Source organism: Artibeus jamaicensis, unplaced genomic scaffold, assembly GCF_021234435.1.
Source record: "Artibeus jamaicensis isolate MK-2021 breed Jamaican fruit bat unplaced genomic scaffold, CSHL_Jam_final scaffold_3151, whole genome shotgun sequence".
NCBI classification, from domain to species: domain Eukaryota; kingdom Metazoa; phylum Chordata; class Mammalia; order Chiroptera; family Phyllostomidae; genus Artibeus; species Artibeus jamaicensis.
This window is the reverse complement of record NW_026522037.1, coordinates 2,535,468-2,540,523: the sequence shown is the minus strand read 5'-3', so window position 1 is coordinate 2,540,523 and position 5,056 is coordinate 2,535,468. Positions and strand designations below refer to the sequence as shown.

General features: G+C 52.8%; 1 long non-coding RNA gene across 2 annotated transcripts; it reads left to right on the top strand.

Annotated features, from left to right (window-relative positions):
• On the top strand, window positions 1-5,056 carry LOC119041496 (uncharacterized). Of its 2 annotated transcripts, XR_008390026.1 has the most exons (6): window positions 1-172; window positions 276-371; window positions 1,362-1,504; window positions 1,974-2,469; window positions 3,966-4,044; window positions 4,310-5,056. It is a non-coding gene; the product is annotated as an uncharacterized LOC119041496 (long non-coding RNA). The 2 variants fall into 2 exon arrangements; XR_005081052.2 differs by having other exon boundaries at window positions 1,974-4,044.

Sequence of the window (5,056 nt, the reverse complement as noted above, 5' to 3'; positions counted from 1 at the left end):
GGCACCTTCGGACGGGGCAGCCAGGTTGCCGCTGGCAGAGAAGGGTGTTACTACACAGCGTGGAAGGGAGAGGGCAGGAGTGAATGCTGTGAGCTCAGCGTCCACAGCACAGACGCAGGACTCTGGGTGGATACAAAGGACACTCCAGTGGGGGCATGTCTCCTAGACCTGGGTGGGCAAACGCACGGTCCTCCTCCTGTCTGGCAACCATCAGTTTGTGCTCTGTACGATTGAGTTTGTTTCCATTGCATTTGTTCATTTATTTTGTTTTTTAGATTCCACCCGTGAGTGAAATTGTAAGGGACTTGACTTTCTCCGATTCGTTTCCCTCAGCAGAAGACCCGCTGGGTCCATGCATGCTGTTGCAAATGGTGAGATGTCGCTCCTTTTTCCTGCTGAGTCGTGTTGTTGTACAATGTGTACGTATCACATCTCCTGGTCCCATCCATTCACCATGGACACCCAGGCTGGTCCCGCAACTCAGCTGCTGTGAATGATGCCGCAGTGAACATAGGCTGCCTACATGTTTCTGATGAGTTTTCACTGTCTTCAGATAAATCCCCAGAAGTGAAATTGTCGGGTCTGGGTCCTGGGGTAGAACCATCTTTAAATTTTTGAGGCACCTCCACAGCAGCTGCCTTAATTTACATTCCCACCGACAGTGTGCCAGGGTTCCCCTTTCTCCATGTCCTCGCCAACGCTTGTTCTTTCTTGTCTTTTTCCTGATCGCCCTTCTGACTAGTGCGAGGCGGTATCTCATCCCGGTTTTGATTTGCATTTCCCTGCGGATTAGGGGTGGTGATCATCTTTTCATGTGCTTGGTGGCCATCTGTTTGTCCTCTCAGGAGACATGTGTACTCAGGTCCTCTTTCGGAAACTTCTGTTTGCCTTGCCTTTTACTTCCAATCGAGGGCTCAGATTTGCTGAAGGTATAGGTTAACTTCTATCTGATACCAAAGATAACACCAAAGGCTACTACTCTTCAATGTCCCAGAGGACATTAGTCTGATTTTTGAAAACTGAATTTAAGAATCTTATATTAGCATTTTATTTTTTTAAATCTATTGATTTGAGAAAGAGAAACATCAGTTTGTTGTTCTACTTACTTATGCATCCATTGGTTGATTTCTGTATGCGCCCTGATCACGAATCGAACCCACAACCTTGGCGTATGGGGGGTGAGGGATGATGCTTTAACCAAGTGAGCTTCCTGGCCGGGGGACTCTAGTGTCTGTAAACGGTCTGTATAAATCCCAGTTCCACAAATGCTTTTTGCAGCAATTTTACCAAGATACTGTTCCCTCTTTACTTAGTGAGCTGGATCAAATCATTGACAAATGTTCATCCTCTAATTTTTCCAGTAAGCTTCGAAATGGATCTTCTCGGGACTCTTGCTGGAGAGGACTCCTAGGCCAGGTCGAGTCCAGCCCCGCCCAGCTTGCGTGGCAACGCGTTTCCAGCGCCACCTGGTGGCCTCCAGGTGCCCACGCAGCCTAATCGGGAGGTGAGAGGAAGCGCGGGGCTGTTCTGCGACTGCGGGATCCAGGGCGGTGGCGTCTCCGCCTCTGCACTTAGGAGGAAACGAGCCACCTCTTTTGTCTTTGTAGTCGTGGATGACTTCCCTAAGGAGGGCAAGATGGAGCTGGGCCATGCAGGACACATTAATTCGTCTTCTCAGTCCCGCACCCTGGCGTGCAGAAGCCAGAGCCTGGTCCTGCCCTGAAGTAAGGGGACAGCGGGCGGCTCGCCGTTAACTCCAGCAAGCCTCATTCTTAGGGTCGTTATGCCCATTTTTTTCACTGGAAAACTGAGGCTCAGTTCTTAGAATATCGGCACCGCCGCCCTGGTCTAGTGCTTGACCAGTCACGCTATCCTACCCCCCCACCCCCACCCCACGACAATGCCTAGCCTGCCACCGGGGAGTTTATGATCATCTTTGAAGACCTGCTTATTGAAAGATTCCCTTTATTTAGAGGAAAGGAATTAGTCCCGGAGAGGGCCTGACCCACCAGCTGAGTCACTCAGGATGTCCAGATGGGCCAACTCTGCTCGCTCAGCCACCTGCCAAACGCCTGGGCCCCGGGATTGAAAACAGAACCGGCCTCCACTCCGCCCCAGATCCTTCCAGTCTGCCTCACCCTCTCTCTAGGCCGGGAGGGTGGGGGGGAAATCCCCGCCTCCATCCCGCCATGTTTACAGCTCCCTCTCTTTCTCCTCCCTAAACCCTCAGGCTGCACACCCGTCGTCAACAATCGCCCTCAAACCCCAGCTGGTGGCAGCAGGAGCCTGGACAGAGTGGGGAACACCGAAGGTGGGCGTGGCGTGAGGCTTGCGAGAGCTTGGGGGTGGAGCCTTTGCAAGGGCCACGCCCCTCCCCACCCTCTTGGAGCCTTTTTCCTAGTCAACCCCAGTTCCCAAGAATTCCGCTGAGTCACTTCCGAAGCTGCAGCTGCAACCAAAGTGAGAACAGTAAGTGTCATTCAATTCTCTGAGCCGCGGCCCAGCACCGACCTGGGACACCCGACCACTGTCTGTCTCAACGCCTCCTCACGGGCCAGCGAGGCCACCCCCTACCCATTCCCTGCCGTTCTCCCCACAGCCACTCCCTCCCGCCTCTTGACTGTTCACTAGCCACGCCTTCTGCCTGGCATTTCCCCGCCCCCTAACCCTCAGCACCAGCAGCCTCAGCGTCCTCCCCACCGGCTCTGCCAAGGCCTCTGCTCCATGGGGATGTATCAGAGGGTATCTGCGAGCCTGACCTGCAGACGCTCGGATGGGCACTTAAATTAGCAGAGATGTCCCGGTACAAACAGCAACCCGGGGCGCTGCTTGCTTCCTGGTACGAGTGGACAGGTGCGCGCGCTGCGTCCGTGTATCTGTGTGTGAGGCTGCGGTGCACAGCGTGGGGACAGGCGTGCCTAGCGCGCACCCTGCGCATTCCCTGCTGGCCTGGACGCCGGTCTTGGACCCATTGTCTCTCATCTCCATGCCCACCCTTCGCAGGGAGGCCCCAAACTACAATTCCCAGAACCCCTGGTGGCTCCGGAATTCCTGCGGGACTCAGCCAGTAGGGGGCGCCGGGGCTCTTAACCTTTCGGGTGCGGTGGGCTGATGTGGACCGTTTAGCAAGTAATGATACTTCGGGACGTCGACTAAGAATGATTTTTTTAAGCCTTAAAGTTGTGTTCTGTTTGCATCTTTAACTTTTTAAATTCTGGTAAAATACACAACATAAGATCTGCCACCGTAACCACTTTCAACTGCAGGGCTTTGGCGCTTTCGCGCTGTTGTGAAATAGCGGAGCGGACCTTTCTCATCTTGAGAATGTGAAACTCCGCATCCCCTTTAAATTCCCCTTTTCCCCTCCCCCAGTAGCCACCCTTCTCCTTTCTGTTTCTAGGAGTTTGAGCACTGTAGCCAGTTCATTCAGTGGAATCACACAGTATTTGTCCTTTTGTGTGGCTTGTTCATTTAGCCAATGTCCTCAAGGTTCATCCCTGTTGTAGTCGGAATTTCCTTTCCTTCAAAGGGGGAGTTGTATTCCGTTGTATGTATAGGCTACAATTTGTTTATCCACTCATGGATCAGGCAGAATCGCGCTTTTATTTTTGTTTTTTGGGTTCTTTTTAATAAGAGAAAATTTATTTAGTCACAGAGAAGAAATGGGCTCAGGAAACCAGTTACAGAGGCATAAGGAAGATCCTTGGAGCGTAGGAGAAGGACACAGGCGGGAAACCCGAGCCTTGGGGGAGAGGGCAGGGAAAAGCGCCAGGCAAGCTTGTGCTACTAGACAGTGCTGCACCCAGAATCAGGCTTTTAAAAGCGTGAAATAAAGTGCACAGGCGTACAAAGGAAACTTTACAATTTGATTCGGGTTGTCAACAAGTTCAAAGAACAACATACGAGGCAGTAACATAGATGCATTTCTCTACGAATGCATGAAATTACATTCATCTCATGCCTAGAAACTCCAGCCTGCTTCCAGACAGCTCTCTGTCCACCAGACCTGGAGATTTCTGGTTACACAGTTCAAGTGAAGCTTCGGTAAGTGGCCCAACTACTTCCTTCCCCCGCCCTGGCCTGGAAACTCAGATGGAGTGCTGTCCCCATCTGGCAAGGGTTCAGGTTGAACTTCTGGTCGGGACACATATAGAAGGCAACCGATGAATGCATAAATAAGTAGAATGACGAGTCAATGTTTCTCTCTGTCTCTCTAAAGTCAATAAATACAAATTTTCAAAGATTCCTACAGGTCAGAACTTTCTGGAAACAGCCCCATCTCTGTGTAATTTGCCCATCTTGTCTCCAGTGCGTAAGGACTGCTGCGTAAGGCAACCCACTTGGGCTGCCCTCAGCCCTTGAAGACCAGGAGCTGTCCTCAGCCACAGAGGACAGCCACCCAGAGCCCAGGAACCATGGCACTGCCTCACTGATACATTTCCCAAAGGCCTGCAGGTCACCCGTGACAAATCACACCCTTTGAATCCTTCCTCCCCGTTGTGCCAGGGAAGTTCTGGCCTGGCTGCCTCGCGGAATGTAGGCCACTGATGGGCTGAAACCTCAGTCTACAGGCCAAGCCACCTGTTGGAGGCGCAGCAGCCGCACAGCTGACTGTCTGGGAAGCGGCCACACCTGGAAACCCGGCCCAGTGCAGTGTCATAATTCACCTGGTTTCCTGTTGCTGGGAATTAGCAACATTTGCCTTTTGTTCTGGAGTATGAACTGTTTCCTTCAGGGTCAACCTCGCCCTCCCAGCCCTAGGGCGTGCTGGAATCGGACCCCAGTTCTGGAGCGGAAGGCCCCAAGGGGCGGAGCCTGCAAGAGGGCCCCTCAGGCCAGGGTGTTACTGGGGAAGAATCCAGTCCTAACATACCAGAAGGAGGGGCCTGCTCCCGCCAGCCCCGGGGATGCATCATCCGGATTCTCAGGGAGAGAAACGTCCCCACCAACAGGGTACTGGGACGCTGCAGTGCAGGCCATTTGGTGGCTGGGTGACAGCTGGGCCCTGGGACATGAAAGGACACCCTGCTTGCCTGATGTTTTCCCACAGCCACTT